The following is a 26,856-nucleotide window of genomic DNA, read 5'->3' as shown; positions in this document are numbered from 1 at the left end:
TGGCTCGCTCACACTGGGACTGGGTGCTGTTTTCTGGTGCTGTTAATCATATGCCAAACACATTTTTTCTTGACATTTTTTCACATGACTCAGGTTTCTAGAAAATCCCTGTGCAGAAATTTCATTTTAAGCCAGAAAAGCCTCATAGAAAGTATCTGATTAGATAAACAGCCATATTTTTTTGTCTCCAGTTTTTAACTGGGTGCTACTGTTAAGTCAGTGTCCCTGTTAACTACCGCTGTGTAACAAAGCTCCTCAAAATTTAGTGGCTTAGGGATGCCTGGGTGGCTCAGCAGTTGATGTCTGCCCTTGGCTCAAGGCATGATCCCGGGGTCCTGGGATCAAGTCTCACATGGGGCTCCCTGCAGGGAGCCTGCTTCTCCCTCTGCCTGTGTCTCTGCCTCTCTCTCTGTGTCTCATGAATAAATAAATAAAATCTTTTAAAAAAAATTTAGTGGCTTAAAAGAACGATTTATTATTTCTCATGATACCATGTGTCGTCTGGGCAGTTCCTCTACTGGTTCTGCCCTAGCTCTTGGACGCACTGCTCTCAGCTGGGTCAGCTATGCTGGAAGGCCCACTATGGTTTCATTCACACATCTGGCAGTTAATGCTGTCACTGATGGGGCCCTGTGGCTCTCCTCCATGGAGGAGGCTCTCATCCTCCTGTAGGCTGGACTGGCTTCCTTTCATGGAAGTCTCAAGGCAGAGTCCCAACAGGGCAAAAACAGAAGCTGCCAGGCCTCTCAAGGTCTAGGCTCTAGAACTCACACAATACTTGTGCTGCACCTATCACTCCAGGTGAGAGAAGGCCAGCCCAGTCTCTAGAGGTAGGGAAATAAGGCTACAGTCCTGGATGAGAAGAGCAAAAAATGATTTGTGATGGCTTCAAACCTACCACACGTCAGCATCTCCCCAGTGTGTCGGAGTGACATGAGGTCTGGACAATGATCACAGGTGCTCTTCGACCAACGGGGTCCCGGATCACATGCTGAATCCTACATCCCAACCCTTGAAAAGCCACTGTACACATTAAGGTCTCTGAAAAGTCCCACAATAAAAATAAATTCTGCTTAACAATGAAATAAGTTTATAGAAACCAAAAAAAGACTACTTTGCTGTAACACTATTTTGGAAAGCTTGGTCACGAATCTTGAATTTGGGGAATAGGTCTAGTGTTGCATGCTTTCATTTTAATGATCTATGCAACATCCCAGAAATGTCACATATGTTTCCAGAACAACTTCTAATATGTGGAAGTGGCACCACTACTGCGAGTCCTGAGGTGGGGTTATAAAACTAAAAATCACCACAGTTGTCTCTCAGGTCACTAGACATGAATAAACTTTCACTCAGAAGCATCTTGATTAGCCCTAGGAAACTTCCTTAAAAGTTATATACACAAAGGTTTGGAGGTTTTTTTCTTCAGATATAATATTTTTGAGCATTGACATTAGTATTGTTTCCTACAGAATGAACATGAACATTTACTCTGACTAAATAAATTGGAAATTCAGTGAAAATAGCAGTCAATAGTAGAGCAGAGGCCAAAGGCTAGTGTTCCACCGAAGCTGATGAAGAACTCCTCTACTTCTTACTTGCCTATTAGTCACCAACCTATACCTTCCCATAAATCCATACCCTCCCTATAATTTTCTGCTCCATCAGAAAGGAAAAGCTCATCCGTCTCAAAACCAGGTTTTCCATCAGCAGCTTTCAGTAGCAAGGGTACAGGAAAAGTTGGTCTAGTGCTCTGGTTATGAGACCACAGCGGTCCAACAGTAAGTAAAGATCCAGTGGGCTGGGCCAGGTCAAATCACGACCATTGAGACACATGCACTCACAAGACCAGGAACAAAGACAGTCTCCTCAAGAACCACCTCTCTGCACCTGGAGGATAGTGAACAGGAAAGGCACACTGCAACGCTGGAGGCTAAACACAAAACGGAAAAAGATACCCTACTTTCCTTCATATTTTCTTGTCTGTAGGAGAGTTACTGACAAGGGGTAGAGAGAAGAATCTATGCATCTGGCTGCTAGAGGTTTCTTGAGTTGATTATTCTTACATACATTCACTAAAGGACAGTGATCCACCCAAAGACACACAGCTGTCAGGGGTCAATTTACTAAATCGGACTCAAGATATCTCACTATTTCTTTCTTTGGCATCAAAAACTTGTAAGTCTTTGTCTTATGCTGTGAAATCATCAGGGAAACATCTCCTGGAAGCCTGAATGCAGTTTCAAAGGGTGGGATAAAGAGAGTCTACAGACAAATGGGGGAATTCCATGGGAAAAAAACACTCCATGTGTGATAAAAGAGGAAGCAGAAATTCCTAAGGGAGAAAGGATCGTGAGCACACTGGTCAGTCTAAGACATAAACAAGGTGACTGGCTGAAGGAGCTCTAAAGCACAGCCACCGGAGAACCTTTGTGAGGGTTGATGAACCACATGCGATCTTGAATTTAAGCAGCAAGAGGTCAGTCCAAGGATCTGGTGAGATGGTAATGGCCAACTTCTTCAGGGTTCCTGGAGATGTGTCTGGGAGTCAGCTGGAGTTCCTGCTCCTGATTTCCCCTGAGAAATGATCCCAGGATGTGGGCACCACATCGAGTGCTCTTTCCCTCTGCCAAGGTAGCTACTCCGTTAGAAACAAAGGACAAGGGATCCCTGGGTGGCGCAGCGGTTTAGCGCCTGTCTTTGGCCCAGGGCGCGATCCTGGAGACCCGGGATCGAATCCCATATCGGGCTCCCGGTGCATGGAGCCTGCTTCTCCCTCTGCCTGTGTCTCTGCCTCTCTCTCTCTCTCTCTCACTGTGTGCTTATCATAAATAAATAAAATAAAAATTAAAAAAAAAAAAAAAGAAACAAAGGACAAAAATGACAACTGAGAGATTCAGCTGGGAAATGGGAGAAAACCTGCAGCTGGCTTACTATTTGGTTCTCTTCCTCAAGCCATGTACTGAGGGATTCTAAGAGCAGGTGTGCCCCTGAGGCACGGCCAAAAGCACCACCACGCTAATGCCGTGACACAACTAGAGCAGAGATGGGAGGAAATCTGGGAAAAACAAGCACAAACAATTCTATATTCTTTTATATATAGCTAGGTATTTCCAGAAATATAGGACACTTGGGCATGTCAGAGTGATAGAAAATACACGGCAAAGAGGGGACAAGTACTATACCTTACAGGTAATGCTGGCCACCTGCATGAAGCATGTCACTGTCCCCATCCACAAGGCCCCCCTCTGCCATATGGATCACTGACCAGCTGCTAAACACAAAACATTAATTTCACTGCCAAAGGCTGCATCTGTGGACCTCTGAACCCCACGCAGGTTGTACAAGCTCCATTCACCATCCTAAGTTAGTTCTACGATGGCAGGATATTTGCTGGGAAAACTGGAAGGAACAGAAGTGGTTCGGCTGTAAATGCCATCTGCCTACTGGCGGTACAGGAGAGACAGGGAAGGCAGTAGCCAGGCCCTGAGGACGTGGACAAGCTGGCTTCTCCTGCCTACCACCACTCACTGCTCCCTGACCACACTTGGCACTTCCAGTCCCCTTGCCTCCATCCACACTCATCCCGACCGGGATGCCACGGTCTTCCTTCACGCCTTATGGAAACTGAGTCATCTTTAAGGCCCAACGCAAATGTCACAGCTCCAGAATGCCCTCCCCAAATGTCAGAATTAATTGTTCTGTCTTCTGTCCCCAATACTATCAGTTTATCACAGAAGCAGTAATTTCTCTGCTTGTCTTCTCAAGGCTGGACTGGGAACTCATTGAGGACAGGGACACCGTCCTACTCTTCGCTGCTCCACCGTCACACAACAGATCTGAATGGTGAGATACCGACAGCTTCAAGGTTTTATCCACTCATCCCCTAAATGACACCAATAGAGCAGCCAATAGGATATTAGAGGATAATTTCCATTTCAAGATGTGTCCTCAAGACTGTTGTGTAACAGAGAGGAATCAGAAAATAACAGAAGAGTTCTTTCTGAGGTGCACTAAACAGCTTGGATTCCATCTTCTTTCCTTCCCCAGGAATTCCCCAAAGCAATGTAGATGGCTCTATTCAGACTTGGCTGGCCACAGATTTCCGTCAGATTTTTGTTTTCTTCCAGATCTGAGTGCATGGAAAAAACACTGTAATTTCCTTGTGGGCCTATTATAATTCTATAGGCTGATTAGCAACGAGGAAACCTCAGCCCTGTAAGAAGCCCTGACAATCCAGTTGTTTGGTTACTGTGAAGCCTTACCAGCTTTTTACTGAGATACGATGTGTGATTTAGGGTCAACATCTAGACAAACTCTCTGAGATCGTCCCTACATCTTCCCTTCTCCGTTTCAGGATTAGTGGTATCAAATTCTCAGTATTTTAAATTCACTTTATATGTATCAGACACTGATAAAATGAATCGCTACTAGCAATCTCTCTGCATGTGCTCTGTTTCTGAGGCCCTGAGACGTCTCCAAGTGAACTTGTCTATCGCAGTCAAAAATGTTAAAGCAGTGCGCTCAGCAGGCATCATCAGTGCCCCCATGCATACGTCTCATATCCCTTGGGTGCACACTTACAGCAAGCACCCATGACCGGCACCCAAGCAGACAGCAGGCCTTACACGCTGGCCTCAAGAGCAGCCACCAATCAGTGACAGATGTGAGGTGGAGGTGACCTCTCTCCCAGCTTGCTTGGGCCTCCAATGGGCTGGTTCTGAAGGATGCCTCCTAAAATTCACCAGGGATTCAGGCCCAGGTGCCCACAGCAGGGACTTGCTCAAACTCATCTCTTTATTGCCTTTCATCTCCTGGCTAGCTCATATACCTATTCCCTTACCAATGTTCTCCAGGATTACCTCACAAACAACCTATGTGTGCTTGAATCCTAGTCACAGGATTGGGTCTAGGGGAAGCCAATTTAAGAAAAGTCCCAATACTGAAGCAACCTGATAACCAATATGGGAAGGCAGACGTACAGGGACACCTTATACTCAAGTATTGTGAATATTCACAGTAAATAAAACACTGTCATGGCATATTCATGCTGAAGAATCTTCCTGTGTCACAGTCATAATGAGCCGGACAGCCTCAGGAAGTGAACAGAGCTGTCTTAAATCTCTGGGAATTAGTGTGTTATATGTGTTCTAAAAACAGACTGGATCAGTGGCTGTTTCCAACTTCCATGGCATTAAATTTCCTTTTATTCTTCCCAGCACCATATTTCCAATAAGCCCTGGAAAAACGTACCCCTGGGGAAGGATACTTTGCTATCTTAATAAAGTCTTTCAATCCTTAGGAGACAATTCACCATATTTCATTCTCAAAAATATTAATTTTACTCCCCCAAAGAATCTTATGAAAATATTTGTATTTCTTGCCTGAGTTCCCTGGGAGGTGAAGTTGAAAAGCTAGCTAATAAAGGATAACTCCAATATTACAAAAAACAATACATATTGCAATATGGAAATAATTAAGATCCAAAGGAAAAAATGTCAAGCCCTCAAATCAAAAGCCCTTTAGCTAGAAAGTAATGTCTAGGGGCTCTCGTTTGACTAATATGTATTAGACATTATTCGAGGCATACTTTGTTTTAAAACAAACAAGTAGGTACAAAATTCAAGTTTCTACAAAAGGCAAATTCATGGATGAGGATTCACTTCATACAAAAAATTCACAAATATCCCATTAAAATACCATGTCCTGCAAAATACCAATTTTATTTTAGAGAAACCTGATTTTTTTTTTTTTTTAAGATGATATCTAGTTGGGAAAAACACACATTCGTTCCTTCTAGGAGTGTGGCCTGGACCAGGGCAGGAAGAACAGGGATGTAGATGAAGCATTATGAAGGAGGGAGAACTCATAGGTCTTCATGTTACCCCTGGGATGTGGGCAGTGAGGTGAAGAGGGGTCTCAAGATGTTGCTCAGGTGTCTGGCTTGGTAGATGGATGGTAGTCCTTTTTGCTAGGAGACAGAATTCAGGCCACAGAGTCAGGGAGAGAGAAGGAATGAGTTCATTTTGCGGCACAATGCATTCTGAGTCCCAGTGGGACACCAGGGGAAGACCTGTAACAAGCGGGTGGCTATCTGGGCCTGTAGCCTAGAGAAAGGGTTCGGTCTGAGGAGGTCTGGCCCACGAGTGGCAGCTGAAGTCATGGGGTGAGTCAGATAATTTGGAGAATGCAAGGAAGAAAAGGAGAAAAGGGAGAAGAGGACTCCCTGGAAACAATGATAAGAAGAGGAAAGTCAGCTAAGCAGTCTGAGAAGAAACACCAGGGAGAAGCAAGTATGAATGACTTCATGGGGTCGGTGAACACTGAGCCACGGTGTGTGTTTATTGTGAGTATTCTATCAACGTGAGCTATACCGTGTCTGCCCTGCACAGGCAAAGGGGAAGGAGAAGTACCTAGGCAGGAGGCAGGGTGATGACTGGGGTGCCCACAAGGTCTGGTGCTCACTGGATACAGCTGACTTTGCAGATGCTGACAGCCCTGACCAAGAAGTCACATTAGAACCTCCAAGTGTATTCTCTTTGGCACTTCCACACCTATTTTCATCTCAAATACTGGATAATTTTGTATACAATTAACTATTACTGAGAATACAATATGTGCAAAGTTATGCATCTCAATAAACCTTTCCAGGAAAATGGGTCAAAATTATAAACATCACAACAGTCATAAATAAATGACAATTTCACCTGAAAGGACTTAATGAAATAAAAAGAAAATACGGGTGGCTATTCTGTTGATGAAAAACATTCAATTTCATTAAGTAATAAAAACAGCAAGAATTAAAATAAGGTGCCATTCTTACTTCCCAAACTGGCAAGGATTTGGGTCCTTAGTGATCCTTATGGTGTGCTAAAACAAGCACTCTCTTTTACTGCCAGTGAGAGCCCAACTTTCCTGGATATATTTTTAAAACTGAACAAATATCTATAAGAGGACAATCAATGTTTATATTCAATGATTTTTAAAAATGTCAAATGTCAAAAATAGAAGGTTAAGATGATTTACATATTTATCATAATATCTATCAAAATCATAGATATAATTTTCAACCAGTGAAATACTTTAACAAGAAACATCTAATGATAGAGAGGATATGAATATAGTACCCTATAAAACAAAAAATTAACTGTAAAGTTGTATACAAAGTAAGCACTCAATTATGTAAAGAAAAGTATGTACAAAAAGAGACATTTTTTGGAGTGTGGACACTAGATTGGCCCTAAGGAGACTGGTTTTCTTTTCTCCTGCATGTGTATACTTTTTTGTTTGAACCTGGATTATTTTGATGATTGGTAGAAAACACACATAAACATCTTCTGGCAACTCTAGTCCAGCAATAATAGTATATAAGAGTTGTTGCTCAGCTTCACAAGCCTACCAGTGTCTAAGGCACTGGGGAAAATAGGTGTGAGCTTTGGGCAGCTAAAGAACGACCTATACTTTGAGGTGTACTGATCACATAAATATGCAAGCATACCAGCAACTAAAGAAAAATAGAATTACTTTAGGTTTGCCCAAGTGACCTTCTACAACTACAACTACCCTTATACCAAAATGCCTGACAGTTTCCAGAAGGAGAGACTTACATGTACCTGCCATAGGGTGTAAGTGGCCAGTAAGCTGGCTCCCCTGAGCGTGACTAAGAATGAGAAGCCCATGAAAGCAGTTGACTAGCATGCCAGGCTGGCTGTGTCCTTCCAGTCCAAAACCAGCCCATGAATATTAGGAGAAAAATGGATTGAACTTCAACTGAATTAGGAACACAGTTAGAGAATGAAGCAGGAAAAAGAAATGTGTTGATGAGGCAACAAGACAGGAACCAGCTCTTGCAGATTAGTCACACTAGATTTCTAAAGTGAATTCTCAGTCATATTTGCCTTCATTACATGAAAGAGATGACCTAAGCTGTGAGTTAATGACAGGAAGAGCCCATTTCCTAACACAACTTGGCTGCGTATATAGAATAATTTGGATCAAAATCAGGTACATTTCTAAGTTCATCTGAGCTTGCCAATTAGCTCTTAAGAGTTTTTCACAGGCTGTTCTGGGCTGGTAACATAAGGTACAGAGATGGGGGGCCAATCCCATCCTTACAGCTTGCCTGGCACCCTAGCCCTCTGAGATGTGGTGAGCAGCTAGCTGGTGGTTCTGGGGAGGCTGGCATCTTGAAGGACAGACAGGACCACTGTATGACTAGTGGTTCCCGCCGGTACTAGAGCACAGAAAGGGAAAAGATTACAAAAACTTTATTTTGGCTTTTGAATGACTCCAGAAGGGATTGTAGATTAAATCAACATTTAATTCAAAAGAAGCCAGCTTTTGTTAGAAAGTCAGCATGAAATTTCAAAGAGCAGATTGGGTGTTTATGGGGGCAAGATCTCAGAACTTGAGAGCTATACTACACTGCCTTCTTTGGTGGTTATGGTTTGACATGAGAAATGATCAAGATAGATACAGCTCTGACTTAGCTACGTTAACAAGCTTCGTGTAAAAGCATACATGTCATCTTACAGTGACCGCGAGGGAGACCTCTACACCATCCCAATGCATATTCATTCAGATGAGGTGTGTTCAGCACCTTCCTTTCAAGGAGCAATTTACAAAGTGGATCGTGGAGACAAAAAAGCTTTCAATGTAAGGATAGAGGCATTTCTTTGTGTAGGTGGAATAACAAGAGGAGTACCCAACTGGAACCAAATCTACCTGATGGAGGAGCTACACATAGCCTTTTTTGCACAGACTTTAGCATTTTATCATAACAAAACTGAAATGAGATCCAGAACATCCTTGTGGACTTGTTCTGTCAGATGGAGGATCTGAATTCTCTGTGGAATAATTCATCAGAGAGGTCCAGAATTCACAGGAAGATGGATACTCTCACTACATCAGCACTGAGAAGAGCTCCTTGCCACATGGGGGAGCATAAGAACCCCCAACTTCACCCACCCTCTCCCAAACAGATAACTTTTTCTACTTCTCAAAAGAACTGAGGCCAGTACATGAGAATTCTCTTAACACCCATTCCTCACACTTGAAGCTTACTTATGGCAAAACTACTCCTATCCAGAGAGCTGTCCCAGCTCCCATCCAAAGCTAAACCTGGACTGTGCTTCATTCGGTTAGCTGCAGCCTTGCCCATCTGACCCTCCAAAGCCACCCTCTTCACCCACCTAGTTTCTTGCCAGCAATACTGTCTACCTGGTATCTTAGCCTCTGGTCAATCCGCTAGCTGTGGTGCCTTCCAAATGTCTAACCTTGCTCCTCTGCTGAAAAGAGCCTGTGTGGCTTCCCAAATTATAAATGGGCCACACTCCTAAACTCCCTTATAAACTGGAAGTTATAAATGGGCCACACTCCTAAACTCCCTTATAAACTGGAAGTTAAACTTAAGCCTACATTCACTCCTCCAACTATCCAACATTTAGTGAGCATTTAGCATACGACAGATACTGTGCTGTGCTGCCCATAAGGTGCCCAAAGTAGAGTTCTCTTCAGAGGATGCCATAAAACTAGCTCTACAGTCTAACCACAGACATTTATCTTCCATCCATTCAACCGATATTCACTGAGCACCTACTGTGCATCAGACATTGTAGTGGACACTGATGATATAATAAAAGACTCAGACCAGCCCTCAGAAGTTCAGTCTACCAAAGAAAGCAACTTTTCATTCTGTCCCTGCTGAGAAGAATCCTCAGCACTCTCCTGTCAAATGGCACAGGTCTAGCAAAAACTTATCAGAAAAAAGGCAAGCTGTCAACATGTAAGTAACAAAGCAGAAAAAGAACTGCTTTCACTTTAAGTCTTCAATATATCCAATTACTTTGACTTGCTTTTTTAAAGTCTTGAAAACCACAATCTTATTTTTATTTTATTTTATCGTTTTCTTATCCAGATACTATATATTTAATTCAATTTACCCTCAGTAAAGGAGGAAGATTATTACACCCTCCCCTATTAACGGCTTCCAAACTACTGGTGGGAATGAATTCTATACTCTATTCCTGGAACTTAAAAACCTCAATGTCATAACAGTTAAACTCCATGCAAAGAAAAGCCACTTTTTGGTGGCTAAAGATTCTTTATGAAAATGTGGTAATGGCTTGCATTCAATACAGAAATATCAATTCCTGGAGAGAACAATATTGGAAAGTAAACTTTCTGATTCCTTTACTTCGTCTGGGAAAGTACAAGGATGGCAATGTATTTGCCATATTTATCAAAGGCATGTGGTGTCACAGATCAAGTACACACAATGGAAGAATGTTGATAAGGAAAGTGGCTGGTGTTTGTTGGCACCAACTACCCAGGGACAGAATCAGAACTTAGGAAAACTCACCACCATCACCATCAGCCAGCCAGGACTCAAACCCAGACCAGCATGATTCCAAGTCAAATACTCTTCCCTCACTTCTGAGAATACTTCAATGTCACGTGGGGCATGAATGAGAAACAAAAACACTGATGAAAAAAACACTGATGATCCTAACTGTATTATCTTCTCATGTTTCATACATACATTGGCGACAACTAAGCATCTAGCGAGCCATCATTCCTTTGAGAATATATCTCTGTATTACTGGTACCATAGTAAGAAGAGAGTACTAATTCACTATAGGTAGTTATCCAGTTCCCCTGGATGACAGTTCCTAAACTGATCTCCTGGGACATGTCAAAATGTGACCCTGGGGTAATGGTATCTGCATCAAATGTCAGAATTAACAATCATCAAGGAAACAGAATATTTAGCTGAAAAGTAGTGTTTGGATTCATATTCTGGTAGATAGTGGTGAGTGTTTCCCTTGGCCCATTTCAGAAGAAAGTGGAAGAGAAAGGGGATCCCTGGGTGGCGCAGCGGTTTGGCGCCTGCCTTTGGCCCAGGGCGTGATCCTGAAGACCCGGGATCGAATCCCACGTCGGGCTCCAGGTGCATGGAGCCTGCTTCTCCCTCTGCCTGTGTCTCTGCCTCTCTCTCTCTCTCTGTGTGACTATTATAAATAAATAAAAATTAAAAAGAAAATAAAAATTAAAAAAAAAAAAAAGGAAGAGAAAGGTCTACGGCAAAGACATCAAAATTGAGCCTCGGGTCATATTACATAAGGCCCAGGCACATCAGCTATGTGCCTTTTTTTTTTTTTTCAATTCTGAATATTTAAAAATATCCTCTAAAAAAATAAAATAAAAATAAAAAAATAAAATAAAAATATCCTCTAAAAAATAAAATAAAATAAAATAAAATAAAATAAAATAAAATAGAGATTTATTCCTCTAAACTACAGACTGTGAACAAACACTTTAAAAGGAGAAAAAACATCATTTTCATAATCTTCACAAAGATTGGAAAAAACTGTATTTTACTTAATAAATTAGAATTACCCTATTCTTGGGGGATCCCTGGGTGGCTCAGCGGTTTGGCATCTGCCTTTGGCCCAGGGTGTGATCCTGGAGTCCAGGGATCGAGTCCCACATCGGGCTTCTTGCCTGGAGCCTGCTTCTCCCTCTGCCTGTATCTCTGCCCTCTCTCTCTCTCTCTGTGTGTCTCTCATGAATAAATAAATAAATAAAATCTTAAAAAAAAAAAAGAAATTATTCTTTCAGGGATCTTCTAAAGCATCTCTGTCTAATGGAAATATTATGTGAGCCATGTATGGCATTTAAAAATTTTAGTAGAGGGGCCCCTGGGTGGCTCAGTGGTTGAGAGTCTGCCTTTGGCTCAGGTCATGATCCTAGAGTACTGGGATCAAGTTCTGCATCAGGCTCCCCAGAGGAAGCCTGCTTCTCCCTCTGCCTATCTCTCTACCTCTCTCTCTGTGTCTCTCATGAATAAATAAATAAAATCTTTTAAAAAGTAAATAAGTAAATAAAATAAAAATAAAATAAAACTTTTAGTAGAAATATTTAAAAGGAGGAAATTAATTTTCTCTATATATCCCAAATATTATAATTTTAACATATGATCAATATATATAAAAAGTATTAAAAGTATTTTACATCCTTTTTTCCTAACACTAAAACTTCAAAATCTGCTGTATACTTTGCAATGTACATCTCAATTCAGCTACTAAGTTTTCATCAGAAATACTTGACCTGATTAAACCATATAAAGTGTACAGTTGAAAAAATAGATCTGCCTGCCCAAGTTGCCTCAAATATGCTTACAAGTTTTCCAATAACTGAAGTGACATTCAGTTCTAAATTTTCAATGAATCAAAATTAAATAAAATTAAAAATTCAGTGCCTCAGTCACACTAGCCACGATCCAAATGCTCAACAGCCATCTGGGGAGGGTGGCTACCACAATGGGCAGTGCAAGGCTAGAGTTCTCATTTCACTCATTTGGTCAATTCTAGCAAGAATTCCCCCAGATGGGGAAAGATTCATTTATTCATGAATAGAAAACCAAAGAAGACCAACTCCCAATGCCTCACCCTTCTGATGAGGTAGTCCCACATTGCAGAATAAGGTCATTCTCCATTCATTCTGGAAAAAGATGATCCTTCCTGATCTAAATAATGTAACATCATATAAAAAGCTCAATAATCCAAAGTACAAACTCAAGATATTTTAAAACCATGGATATTTTTTCAAGTCAAATCCTCTGCGTCCCTTCTTGTGTCCTGCTGAATTTATGAGCATATTTATTGAGATTCACTAGGTGCTAGTTCCATATGCCGCACTCTACACACAATACATCATTTAATCTCACAGCAATCCTGTGAGACAGGTGAGAGCCAGGGAGGGTGTTAATAACTTGTTCAAGGTCATACACCTAATTATAAGGTGTAGAGCTGGGACTCAAGCCCAGAAAGTCTGACTAGATTTTTTTTTAAACCTGCCCAATAGAAGCCCCCTAATACCTAATACCCTAATACCAACCACATACCCTAAACTCACACTTTTCAAAGATTTCTCCAGAGCAGGCAGGGCTGAACAGAGCGGGTACTACAGCTTGCTACTCTATCAGTGAGGCATAGGAGGCACCTGGTACAGCACTTCCTCCATCCTAACCCAGGGCTCCTTCCAAGGGCCCTGATGTCAGGAGGACACACAGGAGGTACTTGTCACTGCTATCTTTGCCTCACTGAATCCTCCAAAGCACTCTGGGAGGAAGGGGTATCCACACATAAGGAGAGAGGAGTTCCATCAGGCAAAGGAACATGCCTTAGGTCACACAGCCAACTGGCACCATACCTGGGATCCCAACCCAGGTAGTGTCCAGCAGAGATGGACTCTCAGCCTAGGACCACCTGATGATAAGGCTCTCCTTAGACTGCAATGACTCTTTGTTCAAGAGAAACCTATTCAACAAGTTGATATGCTGTGAGTTGTCAGATTTCTTCATAATTCACATACTGTTATTTCAGAAAAGCCACTCTTGTGTCTGACTAAGTCAAGTTTTATTGCATTTCTATGGGATGAATTCATAATTAAAAAAAAAAAAAAGACCAAGTGAATTTTATCTGGCTAAATCGTCAGAGAGGGGGATTTCAAGGATGAACATGACTTAGCTCCTGAAGACACTGGCAGAATGGAATTGGCTATTCCCTAGAGCTGGATTAAACAGGCCAGCCTGGCAGTGATCCAGGGTGACAACCCACAAAGGGGGACTAAATCATCACTGGAATACATGGGAAATATGGAGCCAGTTAACTCGGGTTCACATGCGACTCCTTACATAATGGACGAAATGGCAATTGGACCTGTTTCCGCTCAAATAGACAGTGCCTGAGATTAGAAATAAACACACTCCTCACCAGCATAGATCTGGCTCTGTTGAGAATATTTCTCCTCATAGAACTGTATGAGTGAAAACAGGCCTCACTACCAACCTCAACGTCCCCTGGCTGACAGGCATCTGAAAGTCTGGACCTGAGCGATGCACGGCAGAGTGTTACTATTAATCAAATTTTAAACAGGCTTATGAACACCTGCTTCAGAAAAATCACATGTAATAAATCCCTTATTTTCAACATACAGGAAAAGATATATGTTTTTTATTAATAGTCTTTAGTAATAGAAAATCAGCTTCACCTACTCCCAGTAAATAAATACGGAACAGTTATTTAAGGACTGTCAGTTTGATAAGGTGCCAATGATTAACCTTCACAAGACACCACCCAACCTGGGTCAGCCCTGGCTTTCCCATGAGAAGGACCTTTGCTCAAATAATTTTATAACTCACAAGTGTTTACAGTTCCCATTAAAAAAAAGAAGAAGAAAAGAAAAAGAAAAGAACCCAAGTTGCTTAATCTAACCCAAGCAGTAGTAGCTATTAGAACACTTTAATAACATATTAGAAATCAATAGTTTAATTCATGATATAAGGACAATTTTTCCTTCCCCAGAATCTGTAATCTAAAAAGATCACCCTTCCACAAATGAGATGGTGTCTGTGAAAACATTCTGTGAACTCACTGCATAAGGCAGAGCCTCCAGGAGAGAGTGCCAGTGGGTCCCAAATCAACCCACATACCGGCCCCCTTAGCCTGAGTCACACCCTCCAGCTCCTTACAAGGCTTCTAGAGAATTGAGTTGAATACTGTCTGCTTTTTTAGAGTCAGAAATGGATCAAAGTCTTTCAAAACAATTATTTAATTGATCTCCTGATTGCACACCATAGGAGATTACTCAACCCCTATTATTATTACTAACATTTTCCAAAAGTGACCTTTATAAATCAGAATCTATAGACTCCATCATACATCACCTATTAGTCAACTGTTTGCAACTTTTATTTAGGCAATTCCTCTACCTGAGCTGTCATCAAGTAATAAAACTGGGTAATTTGAATTGGTCATCTCTACTTCTACTTCCCCTTTCACAGAAAAATGGTAACAAATGGTGAAACAGTCCACAGAGACTCAAAAGGAAAGACAACATAGAGTCAGCTATGCACATTAAAAAGAGCTATAAAATTTGTTTACAAATGGTGACAGAACCTTTACAGGGTCTTTGACAACATTTGTGTGTGCTCATCCAAGAGGTATTTCTAACCAAAAAACCCCCAAAACAATAACAAAAACTAGTATTACCATTCAAGGTCCAAAAGTTTGAAACACTGCACCTCTTTCAAGAAGTAATTTGCAAAAAAAAAAAAAAAAAAAAAAAAAAAAGAAGTAATTTGCTACCTACCTGGGAAGTGTATCCATAGAATTATTATAGTAAGGGTATCTGATTTCAATACTTACCTATTTCATCTGCAGGAATGCTGGGAAGTCTCAATGAACAATCTCAGAAAAATGCCACCTGGAGAAACCAATTGAAAAAAAAACTTAGATTTTTTTTTAATGTGAAGAAGACTTAGCATATAATTTTTATGTCTCATTAATAGACATAAAATGTTTCAAATATTGGCCCCCAGGCAGCATGTAGTTAGTTCAACTTGCACTAGAACATAGCCACCTATTCTTGGGAACACTGATCTACTAACACAGGATTCAAAGCAGTGATAAACCAGAAAAAAGAGGAGAGCAGTGGGGGAAGTGCAGCCCATCAACGTGCACCTTATTACATCCTTTCCTTTCCCCTCACAAAGAGACCAACTTGAAAACACAACACATGTCCTTGAGGGCACTTTATAAATAGTCTTAAAAGGCTCAAATAATCCTGAAACAAATTAAGAATGAAATATATAATTGTGAATGAGGAAACTACCCTGGCCTTACTCTATATCCTTTTTGGTTACTCTGTTAACTTTTTTTAAAGCTAAACTCACAAGGATATCCAAGATTGGAGGAAGGGAAAAATGGTCATTACAACTCTAACACAGTTAACATAGGAATCAAGAGATAAGAACTTATTAAATGATTAGTTTATTCAGAAATCAAGTATTTCTTTTGGTGTTCCCAAAGTCTTCTGGTAATCTTAGAAAATTATAAGCCTATTAATATGTTCACAAAATAAGAATCCCAAAATGACCATTCATGATTGCTTTGAAATATTAAATATAAATGGAACAAATTTCTAACACAAAATATAACAGTTACTATTTGGTGGAAACACATTATATATTAGCATAATGTGGCATCAGATTATAATCTTTCCAGATAGACAGCATGTCCATTGACAGTTGAAGAAACTAATGCTGAAAGAAGCAGAGAAACTTCCCTAGCATCACAGAGCCCCAGGGTTTCCAAATCTCAATCATGTCATCCTGCCACATGGCCCCTTGAAAACACCTTCTACTCTAGATGTGCTGATCTACTCATTACCTCTCCAGAGAGAAACCTGATGTTCCTTAACACAAAACTTCTGGAAAACAAATCAACTAGCAGATAAAATTAATTTGTGCTTTTTGTATGTTTAAAAGTAATTTCTTCATTTCAAAATGATCAGCTTAATCATGCTATTTAGAACTGTAATATAACATGGCATAGAAGTAAAAATGTAGGAATAAGGAGTTTAGAGTTCAAGAAATATTAAATATACAACTAAGAGTGAAGTGGCATTTTTAACTCCAGGTAAGAGAGATGAAACAAAATATCTGACAGCCTCAATTCTATTGATAAGCAGAAAAGCAGGAAAAGTCTATGTGCTCATTTTCTTTTTTTTTTAAACTTTTTTTTTAAGATTTTATTTATTTATTCATAGAGACAGAGAGAGAGAGGCAGAGACACAGGCAGAGGGAGAAGTAGGCACCATACAGAGAGCCTGACGTGGGACTCGATCCGGGGTCTCCAGGATCACACCCTGGGCTGCAGGCGGCGCTAAACCGCTGCGCCACGGGGGCTGCCCTATGTGCTCATTTTCTAATCACAAACTCTCAAATACCCCATCATCAAATCTTGATAATAAAAGTCTGTAATATCAGGCCACAGATATCCATATTTATATCCAAATAAGTAGTTCAACAAAAGCAGCATCAGGGTTCATCTAAACTGGACCTGAGGCTCAAAGGCTCCTCTATCTAAAGACATCATTTTAGTTCAATAACAAACTTGAAGATACTGAACAACAGTCATTGGGTTTCACTTTATAAAAAATAAATACACAAAAGAATTCTGAATTCATAAGGATCTTTGTTATAATAGCTTAAGGGAGTTATGATTTTTTTTAAAAGGTTCTTTATAAGTTAATTACTAGTTAAATTCCAAGCATTTCCCACAATTTAATTTTACCCCTGTAGGGAAAGTCACAGGAAGTCATGATCAGTATTTTTATCTGAAAACTGCCTTTGTGAAGTAAACCAGTAGGATTATTATAAATGGGTCTGTTGTGGTGGAGCTCTTGATCAACATTTCATTACCTCTCAAAGCTGAATGGGTCACAAAAACACTGAATTAACATAGTTCCAAAATCAAAGATAACATTTGAAAAATCTTTTGTCACATACCATGCAAAGTTCTGGACAGTTAAGAAAGATTTCCAACCTCTAACAGTAATAGAGAAGGCAGGGTCATATCCTGATTCCCACCTAAAGCTTTCCAAACTCATGCTGCCAGTAAAAGGCACTTCCTAGAATAAACAGATTTGGTCTGAAGCTCTGAATAAAAAAAAGGCATTTGGGAGTAAATTCTCAGTATCATGATTAACCTTTTCTGACAACAAAGTCCTACCTTGTGAAACCACCAAAATGATCAGAAAGATAAAACATGTCAATAGGTATTACAGTTACTTTTATTTATTAAAAATGTCATTTAAAAAATTCAGTAAACTAAAAATAAACTAAGTCATAGATGCCCTCAGAAGTTCACAAGAAAAAATCACCGTTATTAGGCATTAACTGTCAGGCACTGTTCTATGTACTTGATGGGAATTAACTCTCTTCTCACAAAAATGCTCAAGTAGGTACTAATATTATCCCACTTTAGAGATGAAGAAGCAGGCACAGAGAAGTCTCTCAACGTTCCATGGCTTTTAAGAAGTGAAGATTCAAGTCCATATACATGATCACATTTAACCCGAAATTAACTATATTATAGAGGCAGGGCAAACAGATTTAGCCCTATTTTGAATTTGAGGGAAAATGAAATTCTGAAGAGTAGAGACGGACTTCCCCCCAAATCACACTGCCAGTTAGCAACATGGGCAAGAAGAGAACCCAGGGCATCCAACTCTACCCCTAGTGCTGGGTTTTTTGATTTGCTTGTTTTTGTTTTAAGTTCTGTTAATCAACATGTGACTCGGTGAAGACAATGTATCCTGCCTGTAACCTCCGAGAAGACGCTTCAGGGTCCTCCCAGGGGCCGGGGTGACCACAAGAAGACCTAGCAGAGCGCACACACGGGTATCCTCATGCTGCCATTTCACCAGTTCCCTTTCCTCTCTGTGCAATTATGTTTTTCACTTACTGGTTAACAAACATAGGGGAGCTTATAAAAATCAGAAATAGATGGCTTTATTATTTATTATTCTCTCATCTTCATTTCTACAGATCAGTAGTCTCCTTGGCCATTTAAGTGAGTTATAACCTAATAAACGCAGGCATTTATTCAGCAAGTACCCTAAATGAAATTAAAACCACTGTGATCTTTGCACATTAAGGAGTTAAAAAGTTCAAACTTCCCATTCATCTCCATTCCGGTCGCATGCCCTCGGTTCCACTTCCGGAGATGGGAGATCGGAGGAGAAACAATAGCTGCCTTGAGTCTTGGGTGCCTGGGCACAGCACCCACGTGATAGGCACCAGCTCTTATTTATTGAATTGAATTGCCAAAAACAGGAAGCTGAGTTGTAAGACCCCTTTCTCAGTTATAAATTTCTATGACTTGAAATGTGCCGACTTGAATTGTTTCATGTTAACTCTGTAAAACTAGAACCAAGAAGTGTAACTTATTTTGGAAGTTGTAAGGCTAAATTTCAGCTCAACTGAAAAAAGAATATCACACTAAACAGTGGCCACGCAGAGGTCCAGTGTGCCTCTGGGGTGGAGGTGGGGGTGTAAGACACAGCAGCTCGTGGTCACAGAAGCCAAAGAGGGTAAACTCTCAATTATTGTCCTATAACAGAGAAAATTCATTCCATGAGCCCTGCAACACCCATCCGTGGTGAGAATGCGAGTTCCAGTTCCGTGGCAGGGCACTGTAGAAGTTAAATGACACTTCACACCTCATTTTCTCATCTGACCCACACAATGCATAGAAGGCAGTTGGAATGGTGGTGTGGGGCAGATGTCATTTACAGACTAGGAATATGAACCACCTAAGCTGAATCACACAATTAGTAAAGGCTACATCTTTGCAACAGCCAAGACATGTGCTTTTCGACCATCACACTTATTCATCAAGAAGGAGGGCAAGGATGGGCCGCAAAGACTTGAAGCATGAAAATAAAACCGAAGGAAATGAGCTGAAAGCAAAATAGGAAGAGCCCTAATTCTCTTATAAACCACTCTACCTCCACCTAAGAAGTATTCTGTGTTTTTAGTAGATAACTTTCTGGGTTTTGTTTACTTGGGTCAACTACAGGAGTAATTGTCCAAATCCTACTTCACTAAGCTCTACTGATATACCATATGCTTGTATAGGCTTCATATTTTAAGGGCAGTTTGTGGCAGCATAACAGACACAAAGAACAGTGTCCCATTTCTGCATCCAAGGCATAAACTGTTGTTCAAGAGATTTGCTTGTTTTTGTTTTAAGTTCTGTTAATCAACATGTGACTCGGTGAAGACAATGTATCCTGCCTGTAACCTCCGAGAAGACGCTTCAGGGTCCTCCCAGGGGCCGGGGTGACCACAAGAAGACCTAGCAGAGCGCACACACGGGTATCCTCATGCTGCCATTTCACCAGTTCCCTTTCCTCTCTGTGTCTCATGCTGCCATTTCACCAGTTCCCTTTCCTCTCTGTGTCCGATTTTTTTTTTTTAAGTCAATGAAATACATAGGCTCTATTCTGACAACAGGTCCAAGAGAGCCACACACTTGGGTCTGACAACAGGAGTTGAACAGAAATGGTCAGCCGCTAAAAACTGCTGAACCTTCAAGATTTCTAAGGAAAGACATGAGAGTGTCAAATTTCACAAACCTGTCTACAAGAAGAGGGAGTGGCAGGTTGCCAAAGGCTGAGCTGTGTTAGCTCATGTGAACTGCTAGGAACCTGAGCCTCTGCACTGCCCGCCCTGCCACTCAGCCACAGTGAATGACTCAGGTTCAAGTTTCTAGAGACCTCGCAGTCTATAAGCCAAATGTTGTTAACCACAAAAACTTCCTTTAGCTCTTAAGGAAGGAGAAACTACTTGATTCAAAAATCCTATCAACATGAAGCTGTGAAAGGGTAAGTTTTCAAATATCTGAGACCAGCAGAATAACCTGCCAAGGTGCCAGCAACACGTCAGATTCAATTATAGTGCCTTGTGACATACCAGGTTTGTGTGCCACGTTCATTCACATAATGGTTAGCCTTTCCCCAACAGTTAGTTACAAACCCACTGGATCAGAAGCTCCTTGAGACTAATAATTCTAGCTTATGCCTTTACATATCTCCCACACATAGCACAGTCCATGGCACAGGGTAAACATTTCAGAAATGTTTATTTAATAAATAAATGGATGAGTTCCTACATAGTCAGAAAAGGAAGGATAGGGAGAAGAGAGAAATATGGGGTTGATAGGATGGAGAAAATCATCACGCAAAGAATGACAGCTGGAATTCCACAAGGAGAAAGTAAAAAAGGCAAAGGACGAGTCGGCAGGCATGGGAGAAGCATGGGAGTAGTGGTTACCCAGTCTATGCCGCAGGAGTCCTTAAGTGGGTGTGTTTCAAAATACCAGGGTCTGGACCAACCTCCCGATACCCTTGGAACACAAGTGGTGGAAGACGGTGACAGGGCCAAGTGTATATAATTAAAGAGCTCTTTTGGAAATTCTGCAAAATGCTCCTCTGGATGACTCTTAATATTCTTGGCCTCTTTTTTTTTTTAACCTTGAATACAGCTATGTGATCATTTTGCAAGACAGACACAGTTGTGAATACAGTTGAACACTAGTATTCAGCAAACCTCACCAAATACCCCAAGCATCTGTTCAAGAATAAGTCAATTAAGATGAACAGACACAGGTCGTTATGGGCAGACAGGTGAGTGCAGCATGCTCAGAGAGTGTGCAGAGGCTAACGGACAGCCATGCAGGTAGCTTGGACTGTAAGTGCTGACAAGCCCTTTCTCTGTTTGACATTTCTCAGCAGTCTGCATTCCAAATCTGGGCATAATCTTAGTAAAGACCAATGTTTCTGAAAAACAAATGCTAACATTAAACTAGAAATAAATGAAGGCTACATATTAAAAACCTTTCCAAAGAGTGTAATATGGATACACTCAGGTGAGAGCATAGAGCAAGTGGAGATGCTGCTCCCAGGCTGCCCATTAGCATCCCTTAAAGTCCAGGAATGAGCCCATCTGACCTGTGGGAAGACCCAAAAACCCTTGTATGGTGTCACCTTCACACAGGTAAAGCCCACTGAGGGGGCATGGCTGCTGCAACATCAAGACAGTCTAACTCACCATTCTGGAAATGGATTTGCAATGTCCTAAAAATGAAGGAAAGAATTCCGAGTCTCTGCATCCAAGCAAGGTTGATTCTAGTGGTGAAAGACAGTTGGCTTTTGGAGGCCTGGCTCCCCTATCTAAAATATTTACCCTTTTCATTACTTTGTGTATGCTAAAAGTATCTATCTGTCCATTATTTTATCCTCCCGTAGTTAAAAATGGTCTGTTGGGCATCTATTCCCTGCCAGGCACCAGGAAGACCAAAACCAACAAGGCATTATTTGCTGCTCCCATGGGAAGACAATACTCTCCTGTAGCACTGGGCAGTTCTCAGCCCCGGTGCCTCCTGGGACTTCCATTGCACGAAGGCTCTAGTGGCCATCACATACATTGCAACACACACCAGTCACTGCTGTCCCTTCCAGGTGGACTCACATCTTCAGCTTTGGTCTACATCACCAGTCTTTGAGCTTTTCTAAAACCTTGACATTAGTGAGCAAGTAACAGGATTTTGGTGAAGCAGAACCAGAAAAGAGGAGCTTCAGTTACCTCTTGGAGAGCTCAGAAGGCCTGTGTCATTTCAGGAGGAGTGAGGATGTCTTCTGAATACATTTTGGAGGAACAAAATCACTTCAACACAAATTGAATGAGGACAGTATGACTATGCTTTCACAGCGTGCCAGGGAAAACTTTCCAAGAATTTGTAAAAAAAAAAAAAAAAAAAAAATCTGTCAATTGGAAAAAAAAAAAATCATAACGTAGGGCACCTGGGTAGCTCAGTCAGTTAAGTGTCCAACTCTTGGTTTCAGCTCAGGTCATGATCTCAGGGTTGTGAGATCCAGCCCTGTGTCAGGCTCTGTGCTCAGTGCAGAGTCTGCCTAAGACTATCTCTCTCTGCCCACCTCCGCTCAAATAAAACAATAAAAAAAAAAAAAGTAAGTTGTTTGTCCACTAGAATATAAGCTCCATTAAGGCAAAATCTTTAATGTGTTTTAGTCTGTGCTGTATAGATCCCTAATACCTGAAGTGGTGCTTCAGACACAATGAGTTATTAATGAATATTAGTTGGTGAATACATGGATGGGCAGATGATAATGTCTTTTTTTTTAAGAATTTTTTTTTTACTTATTCATGAGAGAGAGAGAGGGAGAGAGAGGAGAGAGCAAGAGAGAGAGAGAGAGAGAGAGAGGCAGAGACATAGGAAGAGGGAGAAAGAAGCAGGCTCCATGCAGGGAGCCTGATGCAGGACTCAATCTCAGGACCCCAGGATCACGCCCTGAGCCAAAGGCAGAGGCTCAATCAATCACTGAGCCACCCAGGAGTCCCAATAATGTCTTGACCAAAACCAGAAACCAAAGGAAAAAGGGAGATCAGGTGAGGGCATGGGGGGAATTTTGTACATGGAGGCTTTTAAGCTTGAAGAATCTGGTTGGGCAACCACATAGCGAGGATTCCAGTAGGCATGGTGGGCAACTGAGGAAACGTTAGTGAGGGTCATATAGTTTGGGAAATTAGCACCATATGGGAGGTGTTTGAAGCCATAGGTAAGGGTGAGATGACTCCCAGAAAAGCAGTCAAGGAGTAAGGTAAGAGCTGGCTACCACACAGTAAAATAAGTAAATAAAAGATGGTATCCACCTTACAGGGATGTACGTACTAACAGAATGAGCGCATGTGAAATACCTGACCTCTCTAGCTCTCTGAGGCTCAGCCATATTACACAGCAGGTGCTCAATAAATACTTAGTGAAGTTGTGGACGCCTCTCAAGTGCCATCTTATTTCATAACATTTGGGCATAGCATGGGGGCCAGAATTGTATGTTTACACAAGGCTGTGTTTTCTTTTTGTAGGACTTTGACTTACTCCAGTCCCATCAAAGACTTAAGAGATTCTCCTAGCATTACCTACAGCATGAAATAATGCTATCTTCCCTTTCATTACCTAGCAGGGGAAAGAAAACAGGCAGGAACACAGTAACCAGAAATGGGGTATAAAAGGCAAAATCTCATTCCCGTGAGGTCCATGGACATGAATGTCTACTGTGGTAGGAGCATCGTAGTTACAGATTTTAAAGCTAAATCCACAGGGAGAAAAACTTGCTGCCACAGACTAAAAAAGTAGCAACAAATGTGGCATTTGAGCTAAACTCAAAGGATGAGTTAAATGTAAAGGTCCAATTTCAAGAAAGAAAGAAAAAAAATCACTGGGTGGCTTAGGTGGTTTGCTTTTAAGTTGGTGACTAACTATAGCTTAACTAAAAATAAGCACCCAAAGTCAACGAGGGGAAAACAAACGTCACTATGAGTGCCCCACTTAGAAGGGTTAGTCAAGGAGGGAGAAGTCCAACATCAATCAACCACCGAAGCAACTGGGCTAAGGGCCTGTTGTAAGTGCTGCTGGGTCTCTGGGTAGAGGGACCCTGTGGTTTCCCTGGCCAGGGCGGAGGAGGGAGTGAGCAGGTTTCTTACCCGGCTACCACGAAAGTGTCTCTGCTTTTATCTTTTTCTTTTTTTCCTATATTAGAATGCCACTGAAAATTTTGTTTGAAGAAAGTGCTCGTTGTTAAAAACAAACATTTTGAAAGCCACTGACCCAGCAAAAATTAATTCTGGGGATAAAAATCAACAGAAGTTTTACAATTATAATTTTTAGACCCCTTTCTGACAACTGGCTCAAGAGTATCTTAATGGTGATCACTGTGGGGGTTGGCGGATTATTTATTTAACAGTGATGAAGAGGTGCAAAGGTTTCATGGTTCTGCAGCATTTGAATTCTGTATAATAAAAAGGAATACTTTTCTCAGCAAAAAAGTGTATGAGATACTTTACGTCAGCCTACTTGTCTTTCCCATTTTTTTCCAAAGGAAACAAATTAGAACTAAATTTAATTGCTTCCCTGGGCAAAGATGAAATCTTACTAAGGCTTCACACATGGCTGTGTTTATACTACGAAACAAGAGAAAATGCTCCATGTTTAATTAATAGTAAAAACCTATTGAACCTATAGAGCCATTCATTCTCTAGGGGAATTGTGTACATGGGAATATTTTTTTTTCCAAACAACTTCCATAAGATTCCTGCCTATTCTTTTACAGATGCAAATCAAGTGTTTCAAACTTTAATTACAAAATGGTGTTTAAATGAAGAAATGAGAACAAGAGAGAATGAACAATGACCTTAGGGAATGAGAAGCAATCTCTCTTCTAAGTTCCCTCCTCCCAATTCTGGAAAAGGAGGACGATATGTTCATGCTGAAAACTGTGGAGCACTATTTCATCGATCTCTATTCTAACTTAGTGTAGAAAGTTTTGTCTTCAGACAGGAGAGATGCACCCGGCAGGCACTGAGACCCTGGCTCAGAGGGACTATTTCAGATTCTCCTTTTAGCTGTTAAATACGCAAGCAGGGTGCCCTCCGTCCATGAAGATGAACGCCAAGCCCTCCAAGCCCTCCACCAGCAGGACAAAGGCCCTACGAGATTGCAGGAGGAAGAGTCGAGTCTGGACACCCATCTACACTCTGACCCTCCCTGGGACCTGTGGCATCCATGTGAGAGGCAGCCGGTCGGGGTGAAAAGTACAATCTGGCCACACAGTCCCACCCAGAGGACTGGCCCACAGAGCAAGGAACCCTGACCTTGGCCTCGCCAGCTCCTTCTCTGAGGAAACGTGTTCACTGGCTGCAGATTCTGAACTATGCCTCAGATGCATTCCCAAACTCACACACACACGTACACAGACACCACAAGTGACAGGACATAACTTTCTCTAGTGAGGAAAATCTGGCTTATTTATGAAGAGCTAACCACTTGCCAACAAAGTCGACTGCAATCGATGGTAAACAGGGCCCCGTGACTTGTTTAACTCCCTTCTCCATAAGACTCTTCTGCGTTGGAGGATTCCAGACGCCTCGCTGAGATCCCTGGAAAACAGTGTCCTGAGACGGCTGTGCTGATGCCTCAGCTCTGGCTCCCAAGCTCTCATCTGCATCGGCTCAAGACCACCCGGCCTGGCACAGGACGCGGCTTCCTCGAGCCGGGCCTTCCGCCCTCACCGTGCCCTGGCTCGGGCACCACAACCCGCCCGGCGCGAGCTCGGACTGCGGGGGGCAGCACGGGGTGGGTGGGGGGCGCTTCAGGCCCCACCGCCAGCTCCCCGGAGCGCTCCAGAAACGTGAAGTGAAGGGGGAGCATTTGCTGGCGGCCTGGAGATGGTGTTCAAGGCAGAGCATTACAAACCAGGGTCCTGGGCCGCCCTGGTCCTGGGGCCCAGCTGGGCCCCAAAACCACGGGCGGGCACCTCCCCAGGAGGCTATGGTTTAGCTGTTCCATATAGTGGGGTTAAAAATAAGATTTTATTTGAAAGAAAGGATCTCACTGTAAATAAACAAACATCTTGAAAACCACCACATGGCAGAACTAACTTCAAATAAAAGGAAAGTTAAAAGAGAGAAACTACTCAAAACACGGGGTCTTACTTTAATGAATGTGTCCTTTCTTAAAAGGAACGAGGAAAGAAAACAGTACTAAAACCAAATGTTACAGCTTGGAGCTCTCTCCTTTATTTTTGCCTGCCTGGGAAAACAAAACAAACAAAAAAAGACAAAGAGAAGAAAAACAAAGGGAAGATCATATATTTTAGTTTCAAGGTCCTTGGGAAAGTCTTAAATCCTATTGCACCGACTGCACAATTTCAAGAAACAGAGTCACAGAGGGCATTAATCTCCTAATTTAAATTCCTAAGATAAATCTTTGGTTAAAAAAAAAAAAAAAAGAATGGAAGAAAAAAAATTTTTTTTCATAAATTGCCTGTAGGAAAACAAAGCAAGGCTCCCAATTTTGCATTTTGCCTTCCTATCCGTTGAGCACCCTTAAAAGCTTTCAATTTCTCCATTCCTAAAAGAGCCAGTCCTTCCTATAGGTGTTCCTAAGCCCGTGAAGTGTGTCTCTTTAAGGTCAGTAGGCAGGAGGGAAATTGGTTTGTCACTCTGTGGTAGGCTAGGGCTGGATACAATTTGCAGAAGGAGGGGAAAGCCCTGGGGACACTGGAATCCAACAAGTCACCAAGAACTATGTTCACTGTGGTTTGGCATTCCACGAAGAATCCTTTCTTTGACTTTTTAATTTTTGTCATTCTAGACTCATACTGGATCCAGATGAGTTAAAAAATCTTGCTTCAGACGATCTTAACTTTTTACAGTTAATGGCTTCCAATGACATTGAACCAAACAACCTTCTTTGCATTTTATAGGCCATCTAAAGCCAGCAAACTAATCATATAGTCATGCAATAGTCCTTTACAGGAAGTGTCCTCACCCTGAGTACAGTTCTTTGGGGAGTTTGTTAATATGCTCAGTCAAGTCAGCTCTGCTTAAGCCAAGTATCCTCTCTCAGTGCCATCCTCTGAAAAGAT

The 26,856-nt window shown here is 41.5% G+C and overlaps 1 protein-coding gene across 1 annotated transcript in view; it reads right to left on the bottom strand.

The window, feature by feature from the left end:
* LHFPL2 (LHFPL tetraspan subfamily member 2) overlaps window positions 1-26,856 on the bottom strand; it is a 153,802-nt gene that overhangs the window by 63,739 nt on the left and 63,207 nt on the right. Inside the window, exon 3 of the mRNA XM_038532483.1 lies at window positions 15,210-15,267. The gene's annotated coding sequence lies outside the window, so the exon portion shown is untranslated. The remainder of the gene's footprint in view (window positions 1-15,209; window positions 15,268-26,856) is intronic.

The sequence above is a fragment of the Canis lupus genome, chromosome 3 (assembly GCF_011100685.1).
Source record: "Canis lupus familiaris isolate Mischka breed German Shepherd chromosome 3, alternate assembly UU_Cfam_GSD_1.0, whole genome shotgun sequence".
Taxonomy (NCBI): Eukaryota; Metazoa; Chordata; class Mammalia; order Carnivora; family Canidae; genus Canis; species Canis lupus.
Note: the sequence above shows the minus strand (reverse complement) of the source record. Positions and strands in the feature narration are given on the sequence as shown.